Source organism: Bactrocera dorsalis, chromosome 5, assembly GCF_023373825.1.
Source record: "Bactrocera dorsalis isolate Fly_Bdor chromosome 5, ASM2337382v1, whole genome shotgun sequence".
Classification (NCBI taxonomy): domain Eukaryota; kingdom Metazoa; phylum Arthropoda; class Insecta; order Diptera; family Tephritidae; genus Bactrocera; species Bactrocera dorsalis.
This window is the reverse complement of record NC_064307.1, coordinates 58544413-58557163: the sequence shown is the minus strand read 5'-3', so window position 1 is coordinate 58557163 and position 12751 is coordinate 58544413.

Below are 12751 nucleotides of genomic sequence, written 5' to 3'. Positions count from 1 at the left end.
CTACCATACACTGCATGCCAAAAGTACGCATACAAGCGACACAGTTTGATATGCAAATTAGTTGTCTGCGCCTTTTCTTGCGCTCCTCACACAGACATTTTACTGCCACATTTCTCTTGCGTGCGCCGTACAACGTGCAACAGTCCCCTCCGCGTATACGCCTTCAAATCGCGACAACATAATTAAATTTCATTAAGTATTTTGTTCATAACAAATTGCTGTCGATTAGTTTAATTGTTGCTTGTTTGGGCTGAAACGAAATGCAGGCGAGCTCTCGGCAGCCCAAATGCAACTTAAGTCCACTTAAGTCATGTGAGCCCGCGCCACAACTCATTTACGCTCGCCAGCGCTTGCCTGCTCTTACAAGTGCTCCATTTTTTACTCCACACATATAGTTTATCATCTGGTTGCTTTTGCTTTTTTACTGTTCGCCTTTTATTTATGGCCTTTGTGGTATTTGTCGCCCAAAATGTTGTTGTTGTTATATACCATTCGGCCTGCGCTTAACTTGTGCTTAAAATCGCCTTGTTTCTCAGCCTCTCGCCAATGAAATTATCGCCACTCAAATGAAATAAAGTTATCGCTGCATTTAATGTGGCACATTCTTATTATTTGTAGCGCACACATACACGCATACATATGTATACACACGCGTATTTATAAAACGTCACAAAATTTATGCATTTTTGGTGCGCTTTTTCAGTTTTTGGTAAGAAATCCGGTCATGCCATCCGCTGCGTACCGTTGCTGGCAAATTAATAACACTCGATTAATCTTGTCATATTTACACAAAAGACTTAAGACACAAACGCGCTTGGCCGCAATCGTCGTGCATTTATTGAGTTGTTAAGCAACGATATTTGTTTTTGTGGTGAAATAAATTTACGAAATTGCATGCGACGGAATACGAGTATATTAAATGTTGACCATTTTTGTCGCCCATATTTGTGTTACCGTTAGCTTGAAGTCTTACATGCAATTAGTATATGCAGCTCATGAGAAAAAAGTTGACAATTAATTTTTATGGTTCTTCATTTTGCTTTCTTCGCTATTTTGTAATTTTTTATTTTGCTTGAAGCCTGCGGCTATTACTTTTGGGCAAAAAAAAATTGAGAAATCTAGAGTTTTTAACCAACATAGAATTATATTCAATGAAAAGGCTCAAGAATATTGTGTTAAAGTTTTAGGTCATTCGGAGAAAAATTAGATCACTGTCGGTTTATCAGCCTACAAAAAACTAGTGCATCGATTGAAATATCTTTAAATAACTCAATATATAGCTCTCGATCAGCAATTGAAGAGTTTTTCCAAAAATTTTATTTACTAATAATTTTACAATTACAAATAGGTCGATTTTTTCGTCTAAAATCGTCATTTTGCCTTGAAAATGGTACCAAAACTTGAAAAATTAAAAAAAAACTCTACGTCAATTGAAAGATAAACTAAAGAAAGCATTTTGATTTTGTGGTTTCAGATGATCCAGTGATGCTGTAGGCTGGTCACCGCACAAAAACTTCTTTTCGAGGTGCCTGCAGAGATCGGCGATAAATCCGTTATTCCGCGCTATTTTTCGATAAAACTTTTTTTAAGTATCCTTCAAATGTTGTACTTTCATATAATAATAAGTAAAACAAACCTACAGCAATAATTTTTTCTAAAAAAATGCATGAAAAAAGGTATTTTTCGACGAAACAAACCTTATTATAAAAAGTGAAGGAAATTGTTGCCGAAAAAGCCATGTAAGCTTGAGAGAGTTTCCAATAAATTGGAAATGTCACACGAGAGCAGGTAGCTGCAGACATGTTGGATCGAGCCAATTCGGATCCCACCTTTATGGAACGCATAATTACTGGTGACGAAACATCAGTCTACTAATATGACACACTTACGAACCGCCAATCATCCGAATCGCGGCCCAAAGGCGCTCCAAAGCCGAAAAAACCATACCAAAGCCGATCGAAAGAGAAGGTAATGCTCATTGATTTCTTCGATATTCGTTGTGTCGTCCACTATTAATACGTTCCAACTGGTCAAATCGTCAACATAGAGCATTATCTTGGTGTTATGAGGCGCTTACGAGACGCTATCTGTCGTAAACGTCCGCCTTTATAAGCCAACTATGTGAATTCTTCATAATGATAACGCAGCGTCGCACAAAGCCATCACTCAATAAATATCATTGAGAAGCACTGTATTCACCTGATATGCCCCCCTGTGACTTTTCTTATTCTCCACACTGAAATATCCACTTCGGGGAACATGCTTCGGCTCAATTGAAGACATCAAAACAAATTCGACGCGAGAACTGAAGGCCATCCCAGAAAATGTATTTAAAAAATGTTTGGACGATTAGAAATGTATGTTACTATGATGGCGATAAAATAAATTTGGATGATGATTTAAAAATTTCGTTTTAGTTTTAATTTCAGAATAAGACTATCAGCAATTCTTCAATTCAACAAATTATAATGGCTTATTACTGCTGATATTATCAAAACGCCCACAACTGGCTCTGTGAAGTCTTATAAAATATGTTTGCATTCACTTCTCTTGTATAGCACTCTGAGATATTCACAGGCAAATGAAATGTAATTCTTTTTTCATTAATAACCACTTTCCAATTAAATGGGATACGAAATTTTTGTGTTACTATTTTATAGTCCAACATTTAAGTATTAATTTCGGCACAAATAATCTTAAAAGTCTCTGCTTCTCATAACCAATAGACTGACTAACAAGGCATTTTCGTCACAAATTTGATTTACCTTAATCGTAGTTCTACCAAAGCTTTGAATCCATTCACGTACATACAAAGAACTGAGTAATTACAGAGTTACCATTGAATAATTACCAGAAAAATAATATATTTATATTCTCGAAACTCAAACCAGTGTCATTCTCTTAAAGTATTTTCTTGACATAAATAAGCCTGAAAAGAACAAGCACTATAGAAGTCTGAATTATGGCACCTGTTGCTTTTACCTTTGGAATGACAACTACATCAATGACAAACGAGTTTATTAAATATGTGCTAATCATTTTTGTATTCTTTTCAATATACTCCACCACAAAAATAAGTCAAACCGTTATCTTAAAAAAGTAAGCAAAACCCCACGAACATTTAAAGTCCACCTAAGTACCCATAAAACTATGAGCTACTCCTGGCTTTCTCTCTTTAAATTTATAAGCTTGTAAACATGCACCATTCTCCGCATAGATCACTTAATTTTTATTACTTACCAACACAAATGGCTTACAAGGAAAAATTAGTAAACTTAACTAGACACATTTAACAACAAACAAACAGAAAAAATACTCAGCAAGGAAATTAATGAAACGAAAACCGTATGGTGCACGACATTAAATAGATCTATAAAATGAGAGACAGGGTCATGGCTTGTTAACAAACAAGCCGCGAACGAAAAATAAAGCAACAACAACCAAAATTAAAATAAAAGCAGTAATAAGCAAACTGCTAACAATAAAAAGAGCAGGAAGAGTCGTGTTAAACTAGTGGGTGGGAGCAGCGTGCAACTAGGGCGCCAGTGAACTGTGCTAAGCAAGCGCCAGTCAAACCAAAGCCAATTTGCTGCAGCGGCATATGTGCGCACAAGCCGCATAAACCATTTCTAATGCAAACATAAGCCATTTAAAGTGAACAAAAACCAAAAAAAAATAAAAAAATAAAAAAACAACAAAAAATACAAAAAAGTATGAAACAAATAATATGCCCTGCTCTGCACGAAATTTACTTTAAAGTGGCCATAATTTAACATGATTTTATTAGTACGAGCCGCATGTTGTAAATAATTAAAAACTAATTAAGTTCGAACATAACGTGAAAATAAGGTGAAGTTGGCAAAGTAAACACGCCAGCACCAGAACTTGCCGGTGTAATAGCACATACTAATACTAGCGCATGCAGTGCGCAAATATTTGAGGCACAAAGGCATACATACAAAAGCGCAAAGGATTGTGTTGTAGCTCAACAAACACAGGCGCCATCTGTTTGCCCGGTATGAGTTCTATAGTTTGCTGTAAATTGAGTGCTGAACTTTTACATGTGTTTCTAAATAAATTTTGCTTATTGATATTTATAACTGTAAATGCTGCACGTGTGCGCTATGTGTAAGTTTTTCCTATTAGATTAACGGCGCTGAAGCTTATTATAAACTTTCTTACTATCGATTCAGTGTAATTTAAGCGAATTGAGTATCAAGTGATCGAAAAATTTTATTTTTTTTACAAAAATTAACAAAAATCAGGAAATTTTTTCTAATGTTTTTAAAAAAATCAACAGTTAATTAGTCTTAAAAAATCGAAATTTTTGAAAAAAAATACTTCGATCAGGCCTGAGTTTATTATGTATTCTAAAAACTGTATAAATTTCATTAAAATAAACTTAGTGTCACCAGTTTAAAAAGCACAGTTTTGAGAAAAACGCGTTTTAAAGTTTCACACTAGCGCTTTGAAGTGCCCGAGCTCTCTTTGTTATTTGCCAAATAACTCAAAAACTAATTACCGAATCAACGAGAAATTTTCAGAGAATATTTTTATGATATTACACTTAACGAAAATGCAAAAAAAAATAATTTTTTGAAAATTCAGACTATCCCTAACCCATTAAGCGAATTGAGTATCAAGTTCGTCGCTTAAGTCTTTAGTAAGAGTTAGCAAAAATATTATTATAATAATATAATAATATTAATTACTTCGTCTTGCCCTATGTTTACATTATGCATTGGCTTGGAGACATTCGCAGAAAAAGCGCCGTTATTTTTTATTATAATTTATATGCTGTATTTTCTAACTAACACTGGTTTCTCGTACTTTTTAATGTCTTAGATATAAGATCGTTTTTAGATACATATGTACATATGTACTCACATTTCAAGATACCATTAATATTTACTTTCAACTAATTTTACACATTTGGTTTCATTTTGCATTACAAAACTAAAAAAATATGGACAAAATATTAGATTAGACACTTGCAGTATCAGTTATAATCTCAGTTTTATTTTGAAAAATATTGATACATTGAAGTAAACGGAGAGGTAAATTTCGAAAACATGTGTGTATATTTGTATAGCTCAATAAAATTTATCTTTAAAAGTTCTTAATAATTTTCCAGTTTACAATAACTTATTAAGTATCAGCAATAATATGCCATAATGGCACCATATCATAATCATTGATACCTTACTTCCATCACTTTTAGTTTCTAGTGGAACTGAGCTCTTTTTTCTCACTTCAATTTTCAGAGCAACAAAACAGATTCTTTTTTGGAGAGCTGTATGGTAATCAGTTCAGTGATTAATGTAGCTTATTAATAAAGTCGTAAGGGAACTAAAGATAATCGTATTGCGGAAATTGCTTTACAGAAGTGTTGAAAAAGTGCCACTGAAATTTATTAACTTATTAATTTAGGTTTTTTTACCACACTACTTATCGTTGATGACAAAAAAATAAGCTGCTGTCGCCTTAGAAAACAGGTGCAGGCAAATGGAAAGGATTATCATGATAGCTTATGTATTGTCGGCCAACTGCTCGTCTTGATAACAGGCTTACTAGATACAAGTGGCTTCTTCAGTGGCATGCGGCAGTCTCCTGTAATAGTTTTATAAGAAGGGGATAGGCAATACTTTATTCGATGGAGAGCATTAGGTCATCCAGCAAGATTCCGTTCCAGTACACTAGAAAAAACTACCCAGCAGTAGCTTAAAAGCAATATTCCTGGTTTCATAGCTTCAGATGATTAGCCATGTAGAATTTCAGATTTTAATTGATTGGAGTTCAGCATATGATCCGAGTTCCAGAACATGACCTGTCAAATACCCCATAGAAATTTACAGAGTCTCAAAAACATTTGGTTCAAGCAGCGTCGTCAATACCAATAAAAACCGTACTTGCTGCTTTGATCCATGTCAGAATCGATTGAGGGCTTTGTGAAAGCGAAAGGCGATGATGGCAAATAAATTCTGTACATCGCTCATATACATTATAAAAAAGGTTTATTTTTATTTAAAAATATAGTTCAGTATTGAAGTTATTGCAAGAGTGTGTGGGCATATTCAATTATTTATAGTTTTTCAAATAAAATTTAATTTAATCTATTAGAGTTTAATGTGTTTCGATGGAACGATACGACGACTTTGTCATACCTCAGCAAATTCAAAGACAGCGGCTACGTATTCTAGGTCAAGTCGTCCGAATGAGCGAAAACACTACAGGTGGAGAAGGACCTGACTTCCTTGGAATTTCCAATTGGCGCCACCTTGCGAAAAGAATAAAATTTTAATCTTAATTTCGGGAATAATTTCTTTCCATTTTTTCGGAATGACGAGCATTTTTTTCTTTCTTTCAAATTTCCTTAGTTTTATTGGTACATAATTACACTGTAAATATATTAATACTCAATTAAATTTAGAAAATTTTTCGGGATAACTAGTAATAGTAAAATGTAATAAAGAGAATATATACATATGTATATACATGAGTCTAATACATATTGACAAAAAAATTTTAATTTTTCGGGATCCCGAAAATATACTGTAATTTCATGAAACATGAAATCCTGCAGTAACTCAAGTACTTTAGCAAATTCATTAATTTCGGGATCCCGAAATTTTGCAGGATAACTCAAACAATAATGAAATATAATAACCTGCATGCTCCAGAAGAGCCACATAAGCGAAAAAAATATTTTTCGGGATCCCGAAACGCGTTACTGGTCTTATGCATATTTATATATCCATATTACATATTTTAAATAATTACCAAGCATGTTGTCGCAGTTTGCGTGCGTACAGACCTACCGCTGCTTCCAGTAAGCCAAAAGCTTCTCTTACAAGCAGCGAAGCCACTGCTGTATGCGTGTGATTTATTGAAAATTAAATTTTTCAGAGTTGCTCAAAGCGAAACTAAAGTGTGCGCCGGTACGAAAAAAACAAAAAAGCAACGAAGTAACAAAAGTAAAGCAGAAAAACCCAAGCACTGCACTGCTGGCGTTGATGGCAAGTGTTTGTTACAGCGCCGAACAGGTGGGCAAATCAGGTAAAACGCCGACACACAGGTAAGTTGGCCGCAGGGGTTGCTGAGCAAACTGGCCTGTAACTAAATATGTATAAGTATGGTTATAAGCTTGTATTTGAACCAACAGCGTGCGTTAAGCAATTTAGGCTTTGAGTTAATTATGTTTGGGATTCACTTACATTAACTCGAGCGGTCAAAACGATCTGCAAACAACATGTATTTTTTTTGTTTGCCGCAATATTTTCTGCGCGTTTAGATACTGGGCGCTTGGTAGTTAGCAATGTCGGCGCCTAGCCCTACAAGCTTGTAACTGTAATAAACAATAGCGCACTGCCACCATGCCCAGCCGCTCCTGCCGCTGTGTTAAAGTGCGGATCTCTGGTGCGTGGTGTTCTGCCGGCCGGGCGCTTGGCTTCCTCCAATTTCAGCTTAATTAGCTGTACAAGCTCGAGTTACACGCTTAGCAGCTTTGATGCTGAATTCACCGGTCAATTTTTTCCGGTGTTTTTCAATGTTTTCTTCATTTTTGTTGTTATTGTTGGTTAAATGTTCATATATTACGCGTGCTTTATATTTACAGTTAACGTTTTTGTATATTTTTTCCAATTTTTTCAGTTTTTGTCTTACTTGTAAGTCGTAAAGTAGTCAAAGTGGTAACACTCTAATGAAATACGGAAGTTTTTAATTAATACCTTTAACAGTAAAATAAATTAATGATTTCTTATTGGACACAAACGGGTGCTTTGGTAAACTGTGCACACCCAAGTTGAAGTTTGCTTATATCCATATATCAATTTAGCTACTATACTATAAACTTACTTACTATCGAATATATGTATGTGTACTACACTTGTATGTGAAATATGTAGTTGTGTGCCTAGTGATTTAAAAATATCATTTCATTTTTTTAATTCACAATTACGGTGTACATAGATTAACTGAGCATCGTATTGAGCATTGTATTTGAGGTAGTAAATTACACACACAATCATTAGCTAAAACCGCTGCTTAGGCTGAAGCGGGCAGTATCAGCTGCGATATTCGGGTGTGGAATTGACGTTCGTCGACGATTACGTCAATAGGAATGGGTAGTGCGATGAAGGTAAATTCTGTGAAGCCAACATAATTAGCTTTGTTAAAGTTGACGAAGGTACGGTTGTCCACAGATATAAAGTCGAGTGGTTTCTCGATCGATATAATTATGGGCAAATAGTCGGAAGCGAAAGTTAGCATAGGTTACCAGGTTATGCTACTTATCAGACCACAACTAGCGATGGTAATATCTGGCGAGCTATTACAGATGTTCAAAATTCTGATGAAGGCTTCGTCATTCATTTCGACATTCAATCGTCTATCTCTTCCACCAGATCCTTCCTCCTACGATCACTTGACAGGCGCCTAGTAGCAGATGGTTTTTACCGCTAAGTATCGCACCTATATTCAGTTGATATCCTGTAGGACAACAAGTAACTGAGAGATGTATATATTGAATATTTCGATCAAATCAAAAACTACACTGTTGTGCAGTATAAATTGCAGAATTCGAATTTGTCGCGGGTGTACGTGGGTGATCATGGGAAACGGACTGATACAAAATGGGAGTCATGTTGCCAAATTGAGCTCCAATGGACCATAGGAGTCCTTTGTTGGCAACTCTGATGGAGTGGTGGCGTCGTGTGTGAACTTAATGCAGATTGCACAACCATAGAGGCTAATGTTGCAGCAGAGCGTTAGCAACATACAGCAACGTATATCGTGGTCCACTCCCGGTGTGTCTTAAGGCTTGTGCAGATCTTAAGTTGTCTCAGCCCATTGCATGTATTACCGAGGTGGAGTTTGGATGGAGCCTTTTAATGCAGACGCTCCTCCGGGCACGAATTGGACTCAATTATGATTATGACATATCGTGAGACTGGGACTACTATGGGCATTGGTGGGACTATCATACATTCAATATTGCATTTACATTTGACTAAAAAAATTCATGTTTTGTCGATTGGTCGAGAGAAATACAATATTCACTAAATACGATAGCTGTGCTTCGAAACACGTTTATGACATTGTGACAGGTAAGAAATGGTGAATTTACGCGTATAAGCCCAAAACTAAACAGTAGTCTACTGCATGGGTGCTTCAAGATAAGCTGAATCCAAAAGAATTTGTTCACACCATAATCTCTTCCTAGCAAATGGTTGCCTTTTTTTGGAAAAACTGGGCATGTCCCAACCATATCACTAGAACAATGCAGAATTGTTAATTCTGAGTGGTATACAGCTATTTGTTTGCAAATTTCCTTTCAAGAAATCTGAAAAACCAACCGCCGAATAATTGAATTTTTGAGCACATCCATTTGATTTGACTTGGTGCCAAATGAGTTCTTTTTATTACCATACATCAAAGATAAACTAACAGGTCAATGTTTTTCGAACCCCAATGAGACGATTGATGTGTTCAGAACGCATGTTTTTGCGATACCTAAATTAGAGTGGCAAAATATTTTGACAAAAAATGAAGCGATTTTCGATGAGTACATTTTGTTTTGTTCTCGAATCCCGAAATATAAAAAGTAACCTACGTATTGCTATTTATTACTCAACTTATTTATTTTAGGGGTGAAACTATTTCCAAGGTTTCATTTGATGTAGAGGATCATATTATAATCCTACCTTTCGAGCATTTGACCTAAATTCTTATTATCATCGCCTCAGGCCAGATTTATTAATCTTTCCACTTCCCTTTTGATTGTTTATACCGCCTGCTCAGTTACTCTACTCCTTATTCTTAATGAAAAGCTCTAGTTCAATTCACCTCATCAACTGCAATAAATACATACTTCTCTCCTCCCATTGTCTCTCGAAGAAAGATTTATTCTGTAGTATATAAAAATGTTTAAACTTACTACGAAATCTTTGCCTGAGGTCCTATTTAAGGTTGAGTAAAACAATGACGAAAAGCGAAAGAGAGAGAGAAACTTGAGGTCTTATATCAATTCCTCGAGATTGTAAATATATTTTATATAAGCGACGCTGACGGAACTCATCTTAACCTCACTTATTTAGTAATTTCGGTCTTCGTGTGAATTTCTTATCAGTCGTAACTCCCGAAACCGTTTCCTCACAATGCTTGGTGCATAGAAAATATTTAAATTAAATAAGAAAATATATATATATTTAGGAGCTACATTTCCAACTATCACCATCATACACCACAGCACACACCTTCTCCCCACCTACTTCGCCTGTAGTTTTCCTACTCGTTGTCCTACAAAAAATAGGTGTTGTCTGCGGCTCAACTTCACATGAAAAACTAATCGAATTGGTCATCAAATGACCAGCCAAATAAAGCAGGCGTAGCAGTGAAAATTGGAAAAAATTGGCAACAAACAAACAACAACAAAAACAAAACGACAAACCGAATAGTATCTAACGATCCATACCGAACAATCTAGCGTAGCCACTTCACAGCCAACGCAGTTGACTGCACTGCAATGACGGCTGGTGGCCCGCTTGCTGCCTTTGGTGGACACTCTCTCTCCGGCGAGCTGCACACATATCGATGCTGTTGACTAGCGATGGATGCGATGAATGCGCTGATGATGATGCTGATGCTAGCGACCGATACCCACATTGACGACAAACATTTTAGCAGCGACAATACATACACAATAATAACAACAATAATAAAGCTTAAACTGTTTACTGCAGCTCAATTGACCGTTGCTTTGCTGATCGTTGGCCACTGATGGCTTTTTGGCGAGTTTCGCATTGACAGCGCCAAAAACGTTGAAACGAAGAGCTGCAGCGCAGACGTTGGCCTAAAGCGACAATACCATACACTCAGCCGGCATACATACATACATATGTACATACGTGCGGCGTGTATGCATAGTAGGTGAGGGCGATCAGTGCAATTCACCTGTCGCACAATTTCGTCGATTTTACGCAGATGCATGCAACGGCAGCAGGAAAATATGGCAAACGTATGGGAAAAAAGAAAAATTTCCGAAAAACAGCAACGGCGAATTCCACTGAATTTTTGCCCATTTTTGTGCGGCATAGCGATTTTTGCATTGGCAACGGCTGCGCGCATGTAAAGAGTGGTTCGTATTTTTGGTGTAGAAACTTTTTATGAAAAAAAGTGTGAAATAGTTTTTACTGGCGAAAGGGTTTTGAAATATTTTCAGAATAATGATACTCTTTTTCTAAAAAATGTCCAGCAGTTAAAAAATATTTGTTCCAACCTTCTCCAAATTTTAAAAGTCCTACCTACTCCATTCCACCTGTTCTCATAATACTTCCGAGAGACTCACGACTCCACTTCAGTTCAGATCCTTTACAGGGACAGTTCCTTCCCACTGAAAATGTTTCCCAAGGCTTTAATCTCAAATAATTTTCTGTATTTTTATGATTTTATCGAAAAAAGATTAGTTTCGAATCAAACGCAAATTTTGGAAAACCCTTCTGGATTTGTCGTTTTAACTCATTTTGATATGAGTTTCATAAGTACCACGACCCACTAGTTATTATCCGAATATTTCTGAAGCGATTATTCCTATTTTAGCCGAAAGCCGACTTAATATTGATATACAACATATCATTCACCTGACCTCATACACTAGTGGCTTACAAATCTCACTTTGTAAGGAATTGAAGACATTCGCTTTCGCTTCTCAGTTCAGAGTTTTGAGGTACACAAAGTGGTCAAAGCAGCTTTTCATAACAATCGATTTTGCTGGTGAACTAAACTGGTTCAACTTAATATCGAAGAACTCTCCGTGATATTCGAAACCAGTTTATCTCAATCAGTTTTGCTGAGGACCTAAATTCGATCAACTAAATATGGAATATCTTCCAAGAGGTCCTCCCAACTTTTCATCTCCATCAGTTTTGCTGAGACACGATATTAGGTCGACTAAAGGTCGAAGAAATTTCGCCTCATTTCGATATGAGTTTTATAAGTACCACGAGCGTCTCCATCTGTCATTATCCGAATATCTCTGAAGAGATTATACCTTATCATAGCGGAAAGACGACATATTATCGGTACATAACATATCATTCACGTTACCTTGTATACTCTTCGCTTACAAAGATCACTTTGCTCAAGAATTGAAGACATTCAACACTCCGCCACGTTTTTTCTACTCCGTTCGGTCTTTAGCGATACTCAAAGTGATCAAACTTGCTAATCAATAAATCTGCAATTTGTCAACGTTATAAGTTGTTTCTGTTTTGAAAAGGTCGGATATTTTGAAAAAAAAAATCAATATTAATTGAAACTTGTAAGGGTTTTAACGATGAACCAGTAGTTAGAAGAAGACAAAGGTCTACACCAAACTCCTTGAAAACACTATTATTAGTATAACGATGTCAGCTGAGGCAAAAAATAGCTCCTTAAATGGAAAAGAATAGAGCAAAAATATGTAATATGAATATGAACCACCCTGTACGCATGCACGCAACTCAGTACACGAAACAACAGTAAAATTAACAAGCGGCAACAACAACAGTAATAATGTGAGTACCAAGTGGCAATAGTGAGCGCGTAGTTTGGCTGGTCAATTCGAGTGCATACGAGTCATAGTCAAGCCACGCCGACAATGCGCGTTCGCGGCCACTTTTTGGCGTGCCACACCGACGCTTGCGCGCACTAGGCAGCGCAGAGCAATGCAAAATATGGTCATAGGGGTCACAAACCACACGTGACCCAATGTGCG